This window comes from Fukomys damarensis, unplaced genomic scaffold (assembly GCF_012274545.1).
Source record: "Fukomys damarensis isolate Sample0158 unplaced genomic scaffold, DMR_v1.0_HiC HiC_scaffold_23, whole genome shotgun sequence".
Taxonomy (NCBI): Eukaryota; Metazoa; Chordata; class Mammalia; order Rodentia; family Bathyergidae; genus Fukomys; species Fukomys damarensis.
In genome coordinates, this window is record NW_022900935.1 from 43084579 (window position 1) to 43107868 (window position 23290).

Here is a 23290-nt window from a genome sequence, read left to right on the forward strand (position 1 = left end):
GTGTCTGTGTGGGGAAACAGATGCTTTGACAGAGGGGACCGAGATGCAGGAAACCGGCTGCCGCAGCTGCCTCCCAGCACCCTGGCTCCCATTCTGGCTGATTGCACTCTCTCCAGCCCTGCTTGCTGGATGAAATAAGTAGGGAACAGACTCTTCTGCCTAATGAGAATTTAAATTTCCAGCTCTGTCAGAGCCTTAAGCCTGCAGACGTGGCGTGACGCACATCTCTAAGAGCTCAGCTGGAGGAAGAGGTGCTGGGTCCTGGCTCTGCCTGCAGCCCTCCTGAGTCTCCCCTGGGGACTGGGGAAAGTACTACTCCACCTCAAGGTCCAGCTGGACCCACCTCGTCCCCAAGCATTTAGCAGGTGTGATCTGCATGCAAGGAGACAGACACCTGTGTTCATGAATGCAGTGGACAGCGTGAATGTGGAGTTCAGATCCAGGCTCACTATCTGCTTGATCTCGCTAGGCCCCCATGCTGATATCTGCAATGTGAGCCTCGTGTGAGGCCCAGGGTGTGCTTGGGGTGGGCCCATCGCCCACTGCAGGCAGCCAGGATCTTGTGGGGCACTCGCCGCCCCTTCTTCAAGATCCTATGCCAGAGGGCTGGTGTCTAGCAATTGCCAAGTGACTCTTGGGAAACATTTCGAAGCAATTTCCAAGTGTTTCTCCGCATCTTTGTTCCAAGTTGTGTTGTTTTATGTTTTATTAGCTCAAACCTCCTTACACCCTTTGGAGGAGGAGGCTTTTACATCTCAGATGCTGGCAAGGTCGTTCCACTCATGTTTGCAACTTGGATGCCCAGGGCTCTCAGAGAGAGGCGAGGGCTGCATGCCAGGAGCAGCAGAGCCCAGATGGAGGGGGTGCTGGGCCCAGGGATGGCACGCTGTGGAGTGGAGCCCATACCTCCGCTGCTGAGAGGAGTCTCTGCTCATGCACACTGCAGGGCTTCTGCCCATTCTGGAGCTTCTTTTGGTTCCTTGGCTGTGGGGTGCTTCCTCCCTCTGCCCCTCCCTCAGCATAGGAAAGTGAGGCTGCCGGGTGCTGTAGCATTAAGCTTGCTCCTGATTGGGAGCTTGAACAGCAAGACTTTGGCTTTTGCAGATGCCTGTGTCCCCCAGAGCATTGTACCAGAGTCCAAGCCGCAGAGGTGACCTTGAGCCTTCTGCTTTGCCCACATGTGCTGTGGGTTGCTGTGTCATGCTGTTCCTCAGTCACCAGGTATAATAATGCTCTATCCATGCTGGATGGGAGAAGGGGCACAGGCAGGGGTCACCTGACAGGCTGCATGGTGGGGACCCTTCCCCCTGCATCCTCCTTTCACTGAACCCTCAGGAGGCTGCTGAAAGGAGTCCCGGAAGTGCTGAATTGCAGATCTGGCTTGATTTTACATGGAAGTTAGAAGGAAGAGGAAGAACTCATCTTCTCGAGGACAACAAAGATTTATGGCCATTGCAGGGCCAGTGTCTCCTTGGGTGCATTGTCCTATTTCAAACCCTCCTGGACATGCCAAAGTTTTATGAAATGAATCCTTTGAAAACACTGATCCTTCTTCCAACAGGTCTCAAACTTCAATGGTTAACTCTCCCCTGCACACTGGACAGAGGTTCTGAGTCTGGTCTCTCTTCTGGTCCTCTTTCTGATCCTGTGCAACTCCTCAGAGCCTCTTTGCAATGTCAATATTTCAGGACCAACCTGAACTGCCTCATTCAATTGTAGGCTGCTCTTCTTGAATGAGGTGTTCCAGGAATCAGAGCCTGACTTTCAGGAGACAGACCAGTAACAAGGGCAGAGCATCAGCTGAGGACCAACTCGTGTACAATTGGCGCTGCTATGCCCCAGTCCAGGCACCAGGGGGCAACACATCTTAGCTGGCTCCTTAACACGGGAACAGAAAAACCTGTTAGGATACAGGGCCTGGGTGCACAGAGAAACCATGACATTCAGGTGAAGTTCTTGGATGGCAACTTTCTGCTTGGCTAACTTGAGGACACTGACACAGGAGCTTTATGATGACACTGTCCCCCATACACAAACCCTGTGCTGATCTGTGGAAGGTGCTTAAGATGATTTCCTCTTGCCTCCTGACTTTTTGAACACATAGAATGCATGTATTCAAAACAAATGCTTATTTTGAAATAATTTTAGACTTACAGAAAAGCTATAGAATAGCAGAGAGCATCCTCAGAGCTCTTCCACCCAGATGTTGTAGTTAATTCCTCACATAACCATAGAGTGATGGCCAAAACCAAGAAATTAACATTGGTAGCACTCGAGGGCTCCATCAAGCTTGGGCTTTATTTGCATTGCCCTCATTTGTCTGCTGATGTCTTCCAGGGTCCCACACTGCACCCATTGCTGAAGGAACAAGCTGGGCTAGCCCACAGAATGGCACGCATGTGGGTCCCACTGGTTAGAGAGACCTCTGTCTATTAGGGTTTGGCCACCATCTGAATGCTTCCCATGAGCTACTCCAATCTCAGAACTCCAAGTGGGAAGACAGTTTAACACTTGAGAAAAAACAAATACAGTTTTGGATATCTCAGACTCCTTGAAATTGGCAAGAAGACATTTCTCCCTTGGAAGTTTTTTTTTTTTTTTTTTTTTTTTTTTTTTTCTGCTCAGTCTTTGACACATCTGTTATTTTCCAAAGCAAATAACCTTGAGCCTCCTGTCCTGGTTTCTTGATGGTGAAACACGACAGTGGTGCTTTATTTATATCAGTAAGTGGTGGTTCCCCTGCATAAATACAGCCTTCACTCCACAGTGGCCAAATCTCACTTTGTCAGAGGAGCACTTTCGTCCTTTTGCAGGAGACACACTGGGGAGAGTAATAACAGCGGAGCTGACAGCAATGTTCCTTGACTTATTTTAAAGAATAAAACAGAAAATATAGAAAGATATGCGTTTTTCTTAAAGAAAATGAATTATTCTTTGAAAGTTAGTCAATCTCTTGGGGGCACAGTGTGGAAAATTAGATTTTAATGGCTTTGAAATTGAGGTCCCATGGGTCAATAGTAGTGGCTATTTGAAGTAAAATGACAAATCTATTAGAAGAAAATCAAACATTTTGTTACTCATCAGAAAGGCAGTCAGAGGACATCGAGGATTATATTAAAACTTCTTTTAACTAGAAGCCATCAGAAGAGTCCTACTATTTCTGCTTTGATGTTCTGACATCACTGGGAGAGAGTCATTCTTGGATTTGTTAGATTTTCCCTAAGTCAAGGAAAGGTTCCTGGTGTCCAACCTTCACTGCAAAATGTGGTTGAAGGTAGTTTGGCAATATGGATATTTCAGAAGTGTTTAATCCTAAGGCTGCATGAAACATCTTTTGTTCTCTCACCTGGATTTCCACTATCAGTCCTGGTCTGCATTGGTGTGACTGAGCTAGCAGAATGCACCACACACAGCTTTTACACTTCTGGTATTTATGTGGTTGGTGAAGCTGCCATATGTAAAGCCAAGTCTGATTTTTAAAATATGTCTCAGAAATTAGCACACCTTTGGAGGAGGAGGCCTGCGGGAGTGCCCCGGGCCCCATGTCTGCTGAATGAAGGCTCGGACGAGTGACTGACTGTGCTGGGTGGAATTAATGGGAAAATGTGAAACACTGAATATTGTTAAAATCCTGGCCAAGCACCAGAATGCTGCTGCATGTGGTTATGATGTGGAAGCCCAGGCTTCCTCTGTCTATCAGGACTGGAGCCTTCAGGCAGGGCCGAAGTGACTCTCCAGCTCCTGCTCAGGCCCGTACCCCAGGACCATGGGGCCAGGAGCCTGGGCACCAGGGGCATCGTTATCAGAGTGACACAGGAAGCTCTGCTGCCACTCTCTCCTCCTCCCTCCATCACACACACACACTCATTCACACACACACACACGCACACACACTCCCACAGTACACCACAGCATTTCCATAACCTGAGGGTCTGGGGGCTGCTCTGGCATCTGTGGTGGAAGGCTGGGGTGCACCATGGCGTGGCTCCCCTCCCAGTGGCTTCATGGTGTCTCCGGGCTCTGAGGCTGAGCTGGTGCTGGCCTCAGGCAGTGGGCACTGAACTGGGACTCCCCAGAGTGACATGCGGGGCCTCTGCACCCCACCAGCCCCGTGTCTCCCTCCCTCCAACTCCTGCGTCTCCCCACCGGCCCCTCCTGACTCCTGAGTCCCTGTTCCCTGGACCTTGGGGAGACTCTGGCCACACTGTTGTCTCCCCTCAGCCCTGGGGACACGAGACTCCTCCTTTGTTGGCTGTGTCTGTTATTTCTGCCCCACCACACTCCTGCTGACAGCAACCAGAGGCAGATCCAAAGTCACCCTGATCTTGGGCTCCCTGCGCCAAGAACCCACACTGTGCAACCCGGTGGGCTTCCCTTCCTGAGCTCAGCCTGACTGCCCATCTTCCTGCAGCCTGTGCGAGGGTCCTGGCAGGGCAGCACGGCAAGAGGGGCATGGTGGAGGAGAGCTGCTCCGGACATGGTGGACAAGAAGCAGACAAAGAAGGGAGGGAGAGGAACACTTCCAACACTTCCGGGTCACGCCCTCCAGGACCACCTCTTCCGGCCAGACCCCGCCTCCTGATGCAAGTCCTTTAAGTTCCCGTGATCCAATCACCTTCCAAAAGTCCCCCCTAGGGCCTCAAAGTGAGTTTGGGGGACATCTAAACATAAACCTTAAGGGTCACTCTTCCTCAATCACAGTTCCTCATTTCTACTTTTAAATCATGTAGCACCCAGCTCCAGTCTTCCAGCCTCAGGTGGTTTTTCCGCACCCTGCTCTCCTGAAGACAGCAGCCCCGTTTGCCTGTGGTTTGGAATCACCTTTCTATGGATGTTTGGAGATGATACTCAGCATCCTGTTCCCAACCAGTTGGATTGGGGGCTCCTAGTACCACTAAGGGGGACATGGGGTGCCCAGGAGGCCAAGGTGGGGACCCTGGCTGGTTCTCCGCTTAGCACAAAGCCAGGAGTGTGCAGAGGTAGCCTGATTCATGTGTGGGGAACCATAAATGAGAAGCGTCATGAATGTCTCACGCCCAGTGGCTGCAGGGTGCAGAGCAGGGAGCACAGGAGCCAGAGGTGGCAGGAGGTCCTTCTACATGCATGCTGCAGGAACAGCAGTGGTGTGGACCGGGCTCTAAGATGCTACCAGATGGACAGCAGGGCGAGGCCCACAGTGCTGGCCCTGCCCTGCTCATGTGCATCCTGAGGCCCGGTGCCAGTGTGCCGTGAGTAGGTGCTCAATGGTGTGGCTTGAGTTCTGCAGGTGGCTTGGAGTGCAAGGATGAGCCCTACTCCTGCTGGCCATTTTTCAGTGGTCTCCCCACCAAACACGACAAGCAGGAAGGAGGCAGGGTTTTTCCATTTCTTTAACCCATGCCAAATTTTTGTGACTCAGAAACAGGTTGTATCCTTTTACGGATGAAATTGGAAGATGTTAGTTAAATGGGCTAATATATAAGTCATGGAAATGTTGGGTCAACTTTCTGGCTTCCCATGTTTCCTTTTGTTGGAAACTTTTGCTATTTGGGGCGTCCAGTACTTGAATTGTCTAACTCAGGGAGCTTTCCCAACACCCCTGCCCCATGCAGATCTAACAGAGGGTCTGCTCTCTCCACGCTCCCACTTTCCCTGCCCCTGTGGTCTGCAATCCACGGCCACCATTTGGAACTCGGACAAGGGGCTGTGGCTTTTTTTTTTCTTTCAATATTGAAATTGAATTGAACCCAGGGCCTTCCCATGAAGCTACATCCTTAGCCCTTTTTACCTTGACACAGAGTGTGGTGATTAATAAATGGCCAACCTGGAATGCCCAGCTGAACTGAATCAGTGAGGTTGAGTGTGGAAGACCCACCTAAAGATTGTTGCCAATGGCATAGAACGAGAACTGGGTAGAAGATTGTGGGCGGTTAATTTTCTAGGAGAAGCTTGCTGCGGGGTGGTTTTCCTGATGCCAACTTCTTGTCCCAGGAGCTCAGGGTTGTGTTCTTGCTGGGAATAACTGCTTTCTCTTGAAGGGAGCTCTGATCCTCACTGTGAACCTCACTTCCTGACTCTGCAGATTCCTCAGCCTGATGACACAAATCCTTCTCCCCACTGGGGCAGGTTTTCTGGCTTCCACCACTGGCCTTTGGGCCTTCTGAGTGCAGATCCTCAATACAGATGAAAATTAGACACTGCCATGGGCTCCAGGCCTCTGGCTGGACTCGTGGAGGACATTGCTGTGGGATCCAGGTCCTTGGCTGTATTCTTTGAGTCTCTAGTGTTTGGCTAAGCTCTTGTACTCCTCTGCATTTGGCTTTTTGGGTGACTGTTATAATAATCCTATAAATTATGTGTCCTGTATTAAATCTATTCCTTTGCAAACCCTGACCACAATAGAGACTTAACAAGTTTTACCTTTTGCACCTGTGATCCTCCTGTCTCAGCTTCCCAGAGTGCCAGGATTACAGTCTCACACAACCACACCAGCCTAATGCTATGGGCTGAATGCATCTCCTGGATCTCACCTGTTGTACACTAAATCCCTGAAGTCTCCATGGATGGCATTTGGAGCTGGGACTTGGGTGGGGGGGTGTCTGCCCTCAGTGTTAGCCCATGAATGGAGTGGGATTGCTGCAGGTTGGGTCTGGAATAATGGAATGTCCTTTGACATTCCCCACCCCTCTGTTTGATGGGGTGCAGCACTCAGGCAGCACCAGGTGCCCCGCTGGTGCCAGAGCTATACCCCTGGACCCCCAGCCTCCAGGACAGGGAGCCAAATAAACCTCTGCTCTCTCTCAATCACTGTGTCTTAGCATCTTGTTATAACAACAAAACATGGACTAAGACACAGCAGGCTTTGTCACAGGTCTCAGGACTTCCTCAGGTGGCTCAGGTGTGAGCCTCTCTGTCCCCTCTTGGGAGCACTGTCATTCCAGTGTGCCCTCTGTCTGCCTCTCTGCCTGAGACTGAACCTGCCTTTAAATCTGAAAGTCACCTTTCCCAGGACTTCAGGTCGGTGCTAAGCAACAGAACATCAAAGTCCATGTGTCTCCTGCACTGAAGACATTAATCTGGGGCCCTGACTCCATCCCAGCAGAGCTGCTACCAGTGAATGAATCACCCCAGGGGAGGGCTCTGCCTTCCCTGGAAGGTGGGCGCTCACTTAGGAGAGGCGCCCCCAGGGAGAACTGTCCTCCAACCCCACCCCCCGGCCTCATTTATTTCCTAATTAAAACACAGCAAATGCCAATTACAATACTGGGAAGAGTCATTATTGCTTTTCCATTTATCTGCAGACCCGGGATAATGCAGAGAAATGAACTGGAAACTGTGTGCTTGCTTGGCAATTCGTTCACTGGAACCTGGGCTCTACTTCACTGAGGGCTGTGGTGCCCAGGAGCGGGTGGCACAGTCCTGGACTGGTGCAGCTTTGACTCAGCCGAGGGGTCTCCAGGAGGCAGATCCAGCTGTGCTGCCCGAGTTGGGGCACTGAGGCTCTGGTGTTGTGGCTCTGAGCACCTGGCAGTGCACAGCCATCCCCGGCACTGACCCCAGCACAGGCCCAAGCAAGGGGAGCAAGAAAGGGCTGGGGACTGTGGGGACTCAGCACAGCCCCCATCTCTCCTCTGGGTATCTCCCTAGACTAGGGTGGGACGATTACCTGCGTCCAAGTCACCGCCAAGGATGGAGCAGCCCATCCCAGCTGCCCAGACTTCTGAGTGCTGATGGCGAGGGTGACGGTGAGCATTTGTGCTCTCCATGGGGCTCTGCCCTTCACTGCAGCAGGGGAGAAGCCCTGTGCTATAGAGGGACTGGAAGTCAGGTGGGGAGCAGAGGATTGGGGTTTTCACCTGGGCAGCCAGCCTCCTTTGCCTCACCTGTGAGCAGGTGTCCTCTGGAAACCAGGGTCACATAACATGGGTGCAGAGAGGGTGTGGTCGCCCTGGGCCTAACAACCCAGGCTGCTCGTTGGGGTCACCAGGTTGCTGGGTCCCAGCCCACGCCCAGCCAGTGACCAGAGAAGGGCCCATGTCCTGATGAGGTGCTCAGGACTGGGGTAACCAGGCCTCTCTCCCGCACTCCACCCCAAGCCAGTGACATTTGCAGGGCACCGACGAGCATGGGTAGGGACACGATGTGGGTGCCACACCCCACTGGGCCCCACAGTTCCTGTGTGGAGGTCCTGACCCCCATGTAACAGCATTTGGAGATGAGCCATGGGAGATAACTGGGTTCAAATGAGTTCCTGAATGTGGGGCCCCATAATAGGATCTGTGTCTTTGTGAAGAAGAAAAGCCGGGCTTTCTCCCTGCCTTACATGGCACCCAGCAACAGGTGACCTTTTGCAAGCTAGGAAAAAAGCCCGTACCAAGCACCAACAGGCCAGCACTTTGGTTTTGGGCTTCCAGCCTCCAGGACAGTAAGAAATAAATGTCTGTGTTTTAAACTGCTTGGTTAGATGTTTTATTCTGGCAGAATTCATGTGGAAAGGCAAGACATTCTGATGGTCAGAAGGTTATCAACCTGGCACTTTGAGAATCTTCATAAGAAATCGCACAGGCCCGGCTGTGCCTCAGAGTGTCCTGCATGGCCACGGCCTTGTCCACTGGGCAGAAGGGCTGCAGCCAGGTGAGTGAGCCCTCGGGGCCCAGCTGTGCACTGTGTAGGAAAGACACTGTGGGGCCTCTGCTGCCTGCCTGAGCTGCGGCAGCGGTTCATGGAAGCCAGCACCAAGCAAAGAGGGGAGCAGAGGACACACGCCAAGTGTGTAAATCCCACTTTTAGGACATATGATTGGAAAATACCCTCTTTCTCTATAGTGGATGCAACTAGCACTCCTTTCTCATTGCAAACCAACCACAGGCAAGGGCTGCATAAAATAAGGGTGTGGACCTGGTGAGGTAAGAGGCACAGGGCCCCACGATATTCATAAGCACTGCCCGCCAAGGATCTTCCCTGAGCCTGGCAGAGTCATTCCCAACCTGTCAGCAATGGAAGGTTTAGATAGAGTTAGATCCTGTGCAGGAAGGCCCATGGGGAAGGACTTTCTTTGTACATCCCCGTGACCTTGAGCAGGTCTCTGTCCTTACTCGGAAGCTCTGTGCTGGGTGAGTAGGTTCGGTTTGATGTTGATCTAAAGGCTAGTCAGGCTCTCTGGGATGTGCAGAGAAAGTAGACTTTCTGATGAGGGCATGCAAATATTGATTGGCAAATTGATGAGATCTATGATTTAACACAGAAGAAATTCTTCTTTATAAGGGAAGAAATATCCCCTTGTAATAAAGGAAATACAGCTAGAGTCCAGGCCCACAAAAATATGTCATCTGGTGTCCTGTTACCTAGGCAACTGCCTGGACCAGGAAGAGGGAAAGAGGGAAGGAACCTCAACCACCAAAAACAGTGCTGTGATCAATTAGTGATGCCTGTCATGGGCATGGGTCTGGGAGACACAAGTCTGGGAGAGAAGGAATTGTATTGGCCATAAACAATGGAATCTGGGTAATGAACAACCATCCTTGTATACTGAGCTATCTGGAAATTATACTCTGACTACCTAACAAGAGGTTGCTATAATTTCAGATTGATGACACCTAAGAGGCTGTTCATTTTCCAGCAAGCTCAGCCTGCCAGTCCAGCCTGTGATGCAGTCAGCAGGGTCAGTGGGGTCTCAAGAGGAAGCTTGAGTGCTGAGTGGTGGTGGCACGAACTCAGAGAAACACACAGAACTGGCCCTACTGTGGATGCAACTCCCCTGCAACGAGGGCCCAGCATGTCTTGTGAGAGCCGTGGGTGTCAGAAGGATTTATCTCGCCCGAGACAAAGCAAAATGAAACCTGCTGTGTACACTGTGTGCATTCCGGGCTGCTCACTCACATTTCATCTCCTCACAGCAGGAAACACTTCCGTGGCAGAGATTACGCTTCCTCCGTGATAACCGGTTGAAGCATCACTCTCCTATCCGTCCTAGCTCTGTGCCGAGGTGATTACCATGGATCAGTACAGTCGATACTCATAGAGCCACAGAGGAGCTGTTAGAGGCTGAACCAGCTCCAGTGGTGGCAATGGGTTTAAGGAGCATGGATTCCACTGAGCACAGAATGGAGGAGATGCGGGTCGAGACGCAGCAATGGGTCACGGAAGTGACACTCAGAGGAGCCAGCATGGCCCATGTGGCTCCTACTGGACAGATGGGGATGACCAGCTAGCTGTCATCTTGGCAGCTTACTGTGGATGCCACCTGGGAAAGGATGGAGGCGTGGGGAGCGGTGCCTCAGCTCTCCCTCAGCACCATGGTTATCCTCGGTGATGCTGCGTGGCCAGCAGGTTTCGTACCGTTTTTCAGATAGAAAAATCAAACTCGACCACCCAAGTCCAAGGTCATACAGGTAGTGGGGGTCAGACTGTGATGCTTCCTGCTGCACTCCCTGAGGACACAGTAAACTGCTCCCCGTGGCACTGGCCCAAGCCTCTGGGTGTGGTCTAGGCTGAGCCCATCTTTCTCTGGGAGGCAGCAGGACCCAGCACCTGCAGCCTGTGCCTTGCCTTGTCCTGAAGAGCCCCGCTGAGCTCACCACGTCCTGGAAGGTTGACAGCGGCTTGAAGTCGGTGCCCACACCAGAAGCCCTGTCTTCCATCAGAGACAGAGGAGTGGTTGAGATCCTGCTGGCACCCTCACCTCTGCCCTGAAATGCCATCTGCCCCATGGCACCTCCTCCGGGCCTCAGGGCCCCAGCACTGACCCATGACTGTGGCCTTCAAGCCATCAGTTTCTCCCAGTCACCTAGGCTACCAGAAATATGTTTTATTTAAATCAAGTCACTTTTTCTAACAAATAAACTCCCTTGGTTAAAAAGTACTCCACTTTTCAATCTCAAACAGTATTAAGTAAAATAAATGAACTATAAAAATAACCGCAAAATGGAAAGGAAAATGCCATCGAGCTCTGGTGTCTCTTGCTGAAGGTTTGGGGCACCACTGCCTGACGTCTCCATGCAGGGCAGTGGTGAGCAGGCAGGAGCATGCCCAGCGGGGTCAGCCCATGACTTGAGAGACAGAAGAGGAGGCAGCTTCCCTAGGAGCCTCTGTGTGCTCCTCCAAGCCCCCTGATGTCTACCTACTGTCCCCAAGACACTTGTCAGGGTCCCATTGAGAGATGGGGAGAAAGCAGGAGTCTCAATTACACCACACAGTCTGGGCACCAGAAGTCACCTTCTGTCCTGAAGAGCAACATGGTCCCTCCTGTCCCATTCTGGCTCACCTGGTGTGTCCTGCTCTCTCCAGTGGTGTCTCAGGAAACTGGGTCTGTTCTGGTCTCTTTGTGACAGAAAGATGCTTGTGCAGGTCTTGGGATCTCAGGGCTTTGCAGCCACCTGGTTAGTCACAGGTAACGCTCTCCTGGTACTGTGTTCCTGGCAGAAGGAAGAGGGCTGTGGTTATGCCACACAGGCAGAATTCCTTGTCCTGGGAAGATCCACCCCAGGACAGGACCCTCTCCAGCCCACCTGTGCCTCAGAGGACCTGAGGGTTTGGGCTCCCAGACCGTGGTGCCCGCGGTAGGCTCGATGCCCCTACTCCTGCCAACCTAGTTCCATGTGCTCTCATCCCCATGCCAAGAAACACAAAAGGAGCCCATGCGAACTGTCAGCATCATTAATTTTGTTGCATTGCTAATTAAAGTGGGTTGTTTGTGCTGGGCTGCGTTGGCTGTGTCATCCTACTTAAACAAAAGAGCAGAATCTGGGCTGATTCACCAGCTGAAGACATCACTGTGATGTACTTCACTCTTGCCTGCTTTGGATGCTTCACCTGGCTCTCAGTCACCCTTGGGGCTGTCCCCAGAGCCATGGGTTTCCTTCTTGCTGTGGTCTTCATTCACATAAACTGAGGACATCGCTGAGCCAATATCACCCTGACTAAAATTGAGCTTGCTGCGTAAGGGTCCCCAGCAGACTTCAGAGAAAAGGGAAAGGTGAAATGTTGTCCATGACTGTGCTCTTTGACCACCTCTCATTCTCTAAGAGGTGACCACTGACAAAACAATCACCACAGACCATTTGTAGGCTGTTTCTGGTGCCTCAGTCTTCCTTTGAAGGTATCACTGTCAACCAGTCTAGGGGGGTCTTTCCCCAGACTCCAATGGAAATCGTGAGTTGGCAAAGGGCAGCTCTGCCAGCTGCCCTGACATCTCCAGATGACACCAGGTGATGCTGAATGCCAACACTTGGCACATCCAGTGGCTGGTCATCTCCACTGCCTGTTGTCACTGTCCAGTGCTGACCTGGGCTGGGCACCATTGGCCAACTCCACCAGGTTCTGGTTTCTGCTGCGGGTCCCCGTTGGCTGCGGTCTCTGGAGCCCTGCGATGCTCACAGCTCTGAGTGTTCACGGCTCTTTCTTTAGAAGCAGCTACTCAGGATAAGAGTCCCAAGTGTATCTGTAGGACTCTCGCAGCCCAGACTAACTGAGGAATAAATCACAAGCAGGTTTCCAGGACAACAAATCGAGTCTGTACTCTAACAGGGAATGTGCCTGGAGGAGTCGAGAAGTGGCTGGGGAGGGAGTGCTGCCTACAGAGCAGCCGCAGGCTGTGTCAGCAAGGAGCAGGGCTGAAAGCTGCTACGAATGCTGGGTATGAAAATAAGGGGACGGATCTTTCCCCTCCTGATCTCAGCCACTCCAGGGCATCCCCTCCCTTCTTCAGAAAGACAACAACAGCGTCAGAAGTAGGAGCAGCAGGTGGGGTCCATGCTGCCTGCGTGTGGCTCCCTCATGTTGGATGGAGGAGGAGAGGGGAAGTTTGAAAGGCAGGGAAGTCACTGAAGTAAGCTGCCCTGGTCCACTTGGGGGCACAGGGGTGAGGGAGGGGAGGGACAGGGATAGACAGATGCCAAGCCACACCCCCTCCTGCAGCCGGCACGGGGGAAAATGAGTCAGGTGCTGCTCCCTGATCCCCATAAAGCGGGTGCCATCATGATTCCCTTTTCACTGGTGAGGAGACAGACTGAGGGCTGTGGAGTGACAATGCGCCAGACCCACACTTAGCACCCAAGGCAAGGCATCCCTCAGACCCTGGCCTGCCTCCCTGTGATCAGGGTCTTCCAGAGTGAGGCTCGAGATTGTCCATCCGGCCAATTCATTCAGTCCCTCAGCCACTCACCCAGCCACTCACTCGCGCTGCTTTGTCTCTCTGTGGACTGGCACAGAGGGCGCCTGTACTCTGGAGCCCACAGTCTGGAGGGGAGAGAAGTCCGAGCTGAGGCCACACGGTGCATCCACCACACATGGGGAGACCACCACATGTGGGCACGGGTGAGCTGCTGCTTGCTGTCCAGTGTTGCTGGCCGTGGGCTCCTGCCTCTTCCACTGCCCGGAAGTCTCCATCTGGATGCCAGGGAGGTGAGATCAATGCTGTTTCACATTGAATTATGTCAACCATATACATTTCATTAATTTATGGAAATGTCAGATTGCTTTAACTGTTATCCTGAACTTCTGTCCTCCAATAAATGGCTTAATTTTTGAACTTCTGTCCTCCAATAAATGGCTTAATTTCCTCCCAAGGATAAAGCACTCCAGTATTTTCAGCTGACCAGTTCAGCTCAGGGCGCCCTAATACCTTCTGCCTCTTGGAGGACACATACTTCACCAGGATGACTCTGGGGTAATGACACCCCGGGCCCATTTCTAATGACTGTCACGGTTCTGGCGAAATGCATTCCATATATTAAGGCTGATGCTTCTGGCGAGCTGGGTGCACCCTCTGGGGATAAATGACCTTATCTCTGGAGCTTTTCTCTGCTTGTGAGTCAGGGAGAAATATCTGCCAGGGCAGAGCCAGGGTACAGAATAGACCCTAAGGTGGGGACCCTGATCCTGGTGCCACTACACCGGGAGTATTAAAGTAAGCAGGCTGTTGACCGACACAGCCGTTGGTTGTAAGAAATTAAAGTAAACTCACCTGGAATGCAGCAGGTCTCTGCCTACCTGGGACCTAAGGAAGCCCCACGAGAGCTCCCACACCTACATTTCCATCCATAATTTGATACTCATTTTTCTAAAAGAAGTCCCCTCCCCAAGTTGAATAGGCACCGGCCCCATCAGACCTGGATCTGGCCCTGAGGAGATGATGTTGGGAGGGAATGAAGCATCTCAGTGCTCTGAGCTTCTTAGGCTAGAGGGGAGCACTCCTTTTCCTGCATTTGCCCTGTGCTGCCCAACAGCTAACGCCGAAGCCGGTGGCTCTCTGGACAACTACTCAGAAGGCTCTGGATTCCCGGGGCACCAGCTCCGCCTCAAGCCGAGGGGGTCAGGAAGCCTGGTAGTGGCAGTTTCTGCACACAGCTTGGGGTGGGGCCTCCCTGCTGAAAGGTAGCAGCACCTCTTGAAAGCCATGGGCCATATCTCCCCAGATCTCTGGGCTTGGGTCCAGTTCGCTCCACACAGGGAATCATGGGGACCTTGTGAATTCTCTGTATTACATGGTCTAGGGTGGGGGGCTGGTGACTGGATGGGTTGAATAGGAGCATGGTGCAGGGGTAACAGTGGGTGGCGGGTGGTCAGGGGAGTCTTCCGGAGCTGGGGAAGGTCAGGTCAGCCCTGAAGGGAGAAACAGACTGGATTGGCAATGGCAAAGGGAACATTTCTCCGCATAACCAGGGGCTGTGCAAATTAACACAACAAACAAGATAAAGGTTAATTGGATAAAACTCAGGGGTTTTGCAGAAAACCAAAGTTTTCCTCTGTGCCTGCTGAGACAGCTCTCCAGGCCACAGAAGCAATAGAGACAGGCCTTAAACACCAGCTCAGACAGGAGGGGTGTGGGCCAGGGATACTGCTGGGGTAGAGAGCGGCCAGGACTAACAGAGCCGCCCACCAACTTTTAACTAACTCTTGGGTGCAGATGGGGACAATGCTGTTAAGCGCAGTAATGTCCACCCAGTCCAGGCAATTTGGCTCTGGCCTTAAAGGGGAAGCCCAGGAGGAGGGGTTCAGGGGCTCTGGCTGTTCGTACCCTCCCAGCCTGCCAGCCATGCACCTGATGCTGAATCTCTTAGGGCACCAAGTGCAAACGCCACCTTTGTCGGATTTCCTGTCACCGACCTTTAATATCTCATTCCTGTTCAGGGCAGCGGGGAAGGAAGGGGCGGGGCCTTTTCCTGAGAAGAAGAAGCGGCCTTGCTGGGAGGTAGCCGCATCCCTACCTCTTCTCTATTGTGAGTTGTTTTCTTTTCTTTTCTTTTTTCTCCCCACCCCCAAGACAACTTGAACGAGGAGAACATGAAAACTGAGAAGTGTTTTCTGCCGGAGAGCATCTCAAGGACAGGTAGAGAGCTCGTTATCACAGGTGCGGGGACGCACTGAGCCCGGAGTCCCCCCAGATCAGCGGAAGCATCCATCACCCGTGGAGACTGAGGGAAGAGACCCCGGGAGAAATCTCAATCAAAGCCACCGCTGAATTTTCCCCGCCCTCCTCCTCCCCCGTTCTCACGAAGATACAGAAACTTTAAGAGTAATATCCCTTGAAGAGTAATAAATAAATCAGCGATGCTGGTAAAATAATGGACAAGAGTCATTCCCCACCTCAGGACGAATCCCACCTCCCTATTGATAAAAAGCCGGGGAAGTGGCCTCGTTTCAGGCGATTTCAGCCATTCATATTAAGGTCAGGCTCCCCACCCTCAGGCGGTGGAGGATCTGGTGTTCTCTCTGGTTCATTTTTCCTGATCTTTATCTGGTCCTGATAAAGACATTCAGAGAGTGATTTACGGTGTGGGGACAATGATAGGAGATGATTTTCTCAGCCCTGGTAAATGAATATGGCCTCGAAGAAAAATACTCTAGGTTATGTTTACTTGAGGAAATAAATCTCTTCCTGGGTACATCTTTCTTCACTGTCCTGTCAAAAGAGAACTCACTTTCTCCTCTCCTTCTCCTCAAGTTTGCTGCCCACACCTAAACCCATCAGCTGGGACTCAAGGAGCTGCGGCTGCTCAGCCGTTGGCTTCACCCATGGCACTCCAACGCTCCATCCGCAGAGGTCCCCCTCGAGTGCCTGGTGCTCCCCACAGCCCCGGGTCCCTCAGGTCTGGAGAGGGAGCTGCACTGGGGCTCTGGACTCTGGGGAGGAGGCGCTGTGACTCCCCTAGGAGCAGAGATTCCCACAGCTCCAGAGTCTGTCTCAAACCTTCCCAATGCCTTCATCACACCTTGGATGGAGTAAAAAAGCCCGACCTTGTGTGGACACCAGGCAGACATCAAACCTAGAGGGATGCTGAGGTGCGGGGAGTTGAGAACAAGGGCTTGACTCAGGCCAGAGAACACGCGATGTCTAGTTGCCTGGATTATGTGCTCCCAAAATGGCATCCAAAGGACTGACTGGATTTACAGATGAGAGAGGAAGGAAGGACGGAAGGGAGGAAGTGGAGAAGGGGAGAAAAAAGGGAAGGAGGAAATGACAGCAAACCAGTGGTACCAGTTGCACCACTCACAGGACACTGCCGGTGTCAGTGACACGTTACCCTCGCAAGTAAGAATTTTGACAAGCAGAAGCACAGAAGCAGGGCGTCTCCAGGTTGTCTGTTACTCTAATGGCATCTGCATGTCTACGAAGGAATAAGTCAAGGCTCTCAGAGGTTAAATTTAGCCAGATCGTGAGAACCGGAATCCAAGAAGCAGTGACCACTGTCCCACGGCCCGTGTCTGCCAGGCCTGCGGGGACTCTGCTGACCTCCGTTCTCATTCTGTGTCGAGGGACCCTCCCTGCTTCCCACAGCACCGATCTCTCCCTAATAAATCAGATGATGACTGATTTATCCAAACCCTCTCAGAACCTGTTCAGCAGATCAGCGCCCTCTCTGGAGACAGCGAGAGCCCTGGGTCTCATGGTGCTCAGAGTCTTCTCCTGAAGTGACAGAGACTTGGAAGCCCCTGTTCCTCGCATCTGAGGAAACTGAAGGGAAAGTACTGTGGGAAGCCACACAGGAATGGACAAGAGTGTGAATATCGTGCTAGGTGCTCCTGCTGCCCTGCCTGGCCCGAAAGGAGAATCTCGGTGGTGCACAAACCTGCCGGCTCTGAGAGCTTTCTGGAAAAATCGCCTCCATCTGACCTCCATAGGTTTCTCTTCAGCAAAATGACTCAGTGAGCAGGCAGGGCTGGAGGGTCAGCTTCGGGTCACGGCCCTTTGCAGCAGGAGAGGAAGCAGGTTCCTGGAGAGCCCCGCCTGGGACCTGGGGGCCTGGGCCCTCCTTGAGCCAGCCTTGGTCTCCTGCCTGAAAGATGAAATGTCGTGCTTCTGCCCCGGAGCCCTTTGAGAAGCCTGGCAGACAGAGGAGAAGGCCAGAGGACAAGGATCATCCAGCTTTACACACATGGAGTCTGGGAGGTTGCTGTCTCTTGGCCAATTTCCAGGACTTTCCGCCTGAAATATCTGTAACACTAGCTCTAAAAATTACTCACCTGGGGCTTTTGATGTTTTCAGAGAGCTCGCCTGTGTTAACTGCTCACTCCCCCAGCCTCGCACACACAGCTTGTCCATGGATAAAGTTAGACCATTCGAAAACATTTTACGTGGAGATCCTAAACCCTCTTATCATCTGCACCAATGTCCCTGGGCAGCGTCAGAGAATCTATTCCACCTCGTCGGCATCCGTGGATGGAAGGGGTGGAAGGGAATATATCAGAAAGACCTCTTTGGACACTATTTTCATTTCTTCCCTGCAGCGATGGTGGGCTGTGGCCTGTTGGGCTGACCCCCATCTCTTAACAGTGAGCAGCTCTGGGTTTCTATGCAGCAGAATCATATGCATACCTTGATCATACCAAAATCAGGGCGGCATCAATGTGCTCCCTCTAGGCTGCTCTACCCATAAACGTAGCCCTAAAATTAGCATGAAGTTTTAAAAGCAACTGCCTCCTAGCTGCCCAGTATGGACACTCTTTATTTTGCCTTCTGACTTCTCAAACAATAAATGAAAACATGTACCTGTTTTTATTTTTAAAATATATATTTTTATGATAGAATATTTGCAAGATAGAGAAAAAATGAAATGAGAGCGAAAAATAAAACTACCAGCCTCAGAACCAAAGGACACGATGCATAATAAAAATGCAAAGACATGCTAAAGTACTTTGAGGTCTCTTGCTGAAGCTTTACTCTTACAGTTTAGTTATAAAATATTTTGTACTAGTCAGCTTGGGCTGCTATTGAAAACACTGCAGACTACATAGGTTGAATAATAGAAATTCCATTCTTGAAGTCCTTTAAGCAGGGAAGACCAAGATGAGGATTCCAGGGCCGGGTTCTGGCAGGGTTGTCTACCTGGCTGGTACCTGGCTGTCTCCTCAGGTATCTTCGGTGGTGGTGGTGGTGCTGTGGGGTCTCTGGTGTCCCTTCTTAGAAGAACACTAATCCCATCATGGAGTCCCCACGTTTGTGACTTCATTTAAGCGCCATGTGTTCCCCAAACCCCCACTTTGCCCTCCATCCCTCTGGCAGCTAAGGCTTCAACACACGGATGTGAAGAGACACCCACTGTTGTCCCCCACAGCCACAGTGAACAAAGCCAGGTGGAGTCACCTGCTCCTCAGGGGCACACCTGAATCTCACAGCCCGGTCCAGCTGGGAGCAGGTGGGAGAGGAGAGGCGAGGAGCTGGTGTGAGGCAGGTTATGGACCACACAAGGTCCTTCCTCAGCATCCACAAGACAGGCCCCCACCCGGTACTGTAGTCTCCTCTTCCTTCCTCCTTTCCACAAACAAAGCCTTTCCTCAGCTGCTTGGATTGAGAGCCGGGTGAGAGAGGCTCCACAGATGACCAGGGACGGAGTGGGAGGAGGCAGGGGTGGAGGCCGGTGCAGTAGACGCACCCCTGGGAGGAGACTGAGGAAGAGGAGCCTTCATCACCCATCCAGTGCCTCAACTCAAAGCAGCGGGACAGAGCTCCTGGGAGACCTTTCCAGGGCCACTGTCATGGTAGAGGCAGCCTGCCTCCACGTCCACCTCCTGTCTTCACCGCCCCACACCCTGCCTGCTGTCTCCTGCCCAGAGAAGAGGCCTCCTGAGCCGGTGTCATGGGGAGCAGTGTGCATCCTTCCTGCCCCCACCCACCGGCTCAGGCCACCCCTAACCTCATGCGCCTTTGTTCTCGCTCTTAATTGATTGAAAGAAGGGACTTCACTGGGCTGACATTAATCCCTTACATATTCTCTGCCTTTTATTTCTCTCTTACACCTTCTGGAGGACTTTAATCCCTAATTAGCCCTACTCTTAAATGTTTTCAGGCAAGCGACTTCATAACGTTTAGAAATGAAGTGCGAATGTTTAATCTTCAGTGAAACTCCTTTCTTTGTCCCCGCATCTTTTCTCCAGCTCCCATCGAAATGATCTGCCATTGGCCGTCCCACCCCTTCCTTGAACTCGGCCCGTCTCCTTCAGGGCCTCCAGCCACCCGCAGGCCTCTCTCCCTCTCTTCCTCTCTTTGCTGAGCTGGCGGACACAGCCCCATCTACCCGGCTGGAGCTTGCCCCTGAGGAAAACTGGCTCCTTCTCCCCTGGCTTCCACACCATTGCTCCCAGAAAGCCCTGCCTCCTCCTCTCCGGCTCTGTACTCCACTTATAGGACGAGGATACCCGGGTCTAGAGTTCTGGCCCAGACAGCCCCTGAGTTCCCAATGACTGTGTCTTGAAAGTCAAGGGAGGCTCTGTACAGCTGCAGAAACAAAGCCCAAATTGCACAGGGAGCCCAAGAGAGGCCTAAACGTCTGAGCAGAAATGTGCCTGCCTTTAGGCTTCTCACCTTTAGCCACATCCTCGCCAACAGTGGCCTGCCTTCTACTTTGCCTCAGCTCTGGAAGTCATCTGGCATCCAGCCAGACAGTGGAAGGCTTAAGGCAGAAGGTGGCTGCTTGAGCTGGATTGTCCTCCTGGCACTGGGGGAATGTGCTGTGCTCACTGTGCAGTACAAGCCAGGCAGCAAAGGGCTGCCCATGCCAGGGCGCCCTGCACTCAGAAGTCCTGGAACTGAATAACTGCAGATACTCATGCAACCTGTGCATTGGTCAGCACTCATGCGCAATGCCCTGGTACCAAAGAGGCCCTCTGTCTTGAGGGCTTAGGGCTGCAAAGAATTCCAGTCACTTTTGGGCCTCGGCTTTAGCTTCGCTGTATTGCTCTGCTCATGTGGAAGCAGCTTCCTATCCAGACTTCCCTCCTCAGATTTGCACCCAGGGAAGAGAGGGAGAACCAAGGTAATGCTTCTGCCTAATGTTATCTACGTCACTTCCTCTTTCGTTGTATTGGCCAAAGCAGGTCACATGATTAAGCATGGCAGCAACAGGGCACAAGAGGAGGCCACTGAGCAATAGGCACTATGGGGAGCAGACAAGTGCTTCCAGTGAATGGTCTGACTCAGGCTCCCAGAACACTGAGTGCATATTCCTCATTTTGTGTGTGTGTGTGTGTGTGTGTGTGTGTTACTGAGTGCATATTCCTCATTGTGTGTGTGTGTGTGCGTGTGTGTGTGTATGTGTGTGTGTGTGTACTAAAACAGAAACAGAACACAGCCATGGGACACACAGGAGCCAGGATCCATTAGAAACTTATGCAATTTTGTCATCAGTACAGCCAATCAAATAAAACAAACAGAAGAAACCCTTATCACTGCTTCAGCAGTGGAAATGATATCTTCAGCTCCTATTAAGTGGATGAGTATTCTGCCAAACAGAACCTCTAACACAAGGGTGTGGTCAGTCCGCTGGGTGGTGAGAAACCTCTCAGGGTTGGCTGAGAGGCGAGGGCTCAGAAGATGACACCGAGCAGCAGGCCCCAGCTTTGCGAGGACCTCAGGGAAGCCCAAGGCAGTGGCAGGGGCTCACGCTGTGGGCCTCTTTCTTCTGCACAGATTAGGATGCATCTCACAAAACGCACTGCCAGGTGGAGTAGGCGGGGCTGCCCCAGCAGGACCTTGCGATGTCCTGGCCCATGGTAGAGTCTTCTACTGTGCTGCATCCAGCTGTTCTATTGCTATCTGCAGCTGCCAGATGGATACGTGACAAAGGCTACATCCGTGGCCCTGTGCCTTGGGTGGTATCCGCACACCATCCCCTATTTAACAATCGCCTACAAACTTATTGACAAATGCTTAAACGTGGAATCTCCCCACACAGAATGCCCGGCCCATCCAGAGAGTTCCTGGAAATAGCAAATCATGGCACATTGCCTGGAAACCTAGAAATTCGGCAAAGTCTGGCAGGTGGGAGACAGATAACATGTGGAGACCAGCGTTTTTGCTGGGCCCTGCATTCACACTGCCCGGCCTTAGACTGCTGTCACTGTCGCTGAGCTCTGTGGGATTTTAACCTCACACATTGGCGCTTTTCTTGTGCATTGGTAGCTTGTTAATTAGGCGGGTCACTGCTCTTTTGTGAAAATAATGGCTTGTATTTCTCAAGTGCTTACTGAGCACCTAGCATTATTGCAACCACTGGGCATGCTCTGATAGCTGGGTTTTGTTTACTATCTGTGGTAGGCAGGACAATAGTCTCCCCTCCTAACAGGAGGACGGGCAGCTCCTAACCCTGCATCTGTGAATAATAGGAAGACAGGCACCTCCTAACCCCGCATCTGTGAAGAGGTAACCATAGAGAGTGGAGGGGGATTTGCAGATGAGAGTGGTTAGGAACTGTAACACAGTGTGATGGGCTCTGATTATTTCAATGGGACTGATCTAATCACCACAGACCTTAAAAAGAAGAGACTGTGCTCTGAGTGGAGGAAAGGGCCACCAAGAGAGATTCTGGCAAAGTGGAGATCACAGAGATTCCAAGCACAAGAAGGACTAAATGTAGCACTGCTAGCTCTGAGATGTGGGGTCCACATACAAAGATGAGAGAGGGACTATGGACTCAGTGGGGCCACGATAGATAGTCGGAAGGAAATAGAGATCTGTTTCACAACAGCAAGTAGCTGGATTCTGCCAATGACCTGAGAGAGCTTAGAGATATCCAGCTGATACCTTGATTCCAGCCTTCTGAGATCCACAGTAGGTTATGTAGCTGAGCTGTCCTAAACTGATTTCTAGGACTGTGAGGGAGTAATGTGCACTGTTTCAAGCCCTGGATCTGTGATCATTTGTTATGGCAGCCAGCGGACACACATACATTATCTTGGAAAAGCTCTCAGGAGTAACACTAGAACACTGGGCACAGTTCACCTCCTGGCTTCCCTCAATCCCAACCTTGCTCCTTTCGGAGGCAGAAGTGTTATTAGTTGCTTTCCCACTGCTGGGACAAAATATGAGACTCCCATATTTATGAGGAGAGGTTTATTTGGTTCACAGGTTCCAGTGGGTTCAGTCCATGGTTTACCAGCTCCAAGGCAGAAATAGTGGAAGGGCCTGCTCATCCCAGGCAGCCCAGAAGCACAGAGATCAGGGAAGATCCAGGGAGAAGAACAGACCCTTCCAGACCACCTCCCAGTGACCCACCCCTTCTGACCAGGCCTCACTTCCAAACTCATGAGGCTTTGGGGCAGGATATTTTGGATCTCAACCATATCAGGAAGGAAAAGAAAGACAGCCGAGTGATGAGTGTAGGAGAAGGGAACACTCTCACTCCACCTCCTCTTTCCATCCTTTGGGGTTTGTCTGCCCCTGGTAACCATCATCTTGCACCATGTTGCAGGAGGGGTCTGCCAGCAGGACACCCTGTGTTCCTCCTGTGCCAATCTCTGCCTAGTGAGTTGAATTCTTTCGGGAATGGTCAGGAAGGCAGCTGCAGCCATTGATCGAAAGTTCTACTCTCAGATCCAGTTATTACTGGCAATAAAACTAGCATATTTATTTTCACCTGTCTGACTTTTGCTTCTAACTCTCCATTGACTCAGGACGCAGGAAAACAGGAGATATTTATCACCGCTCTAAAGCCCCAGCTCACTGGTCCCAACACATCACTCCCATTTACTGTGTTCACTGTTCAAATGCCTTGTGATGCCTTTCAGAGTCCTTCAGAATCCTTAGCCCAGCAGCCCTCTATACAGATGGACCACAGACAGAATTTTCAGTCTCGAGTGGTCATGTTGAGAAATTTAAAAGAGAAATGGATGAAATTGATTTTAATAAAATATTTTATTTCAATTCCTCCATCCCGAATATTGTCACTTCAACATATTTTCAATTTACAAATTGCTAGTGAGATGCAGGAGGCATAATTTGCACTCGTACTGCTTTGTCTAAGTCTCTGCAGCTCGGAGCACAGATGGTGTCCGCCCGACCTCGGTGCTGACTGCTCTGCTTCTAACTTTTGCTGTC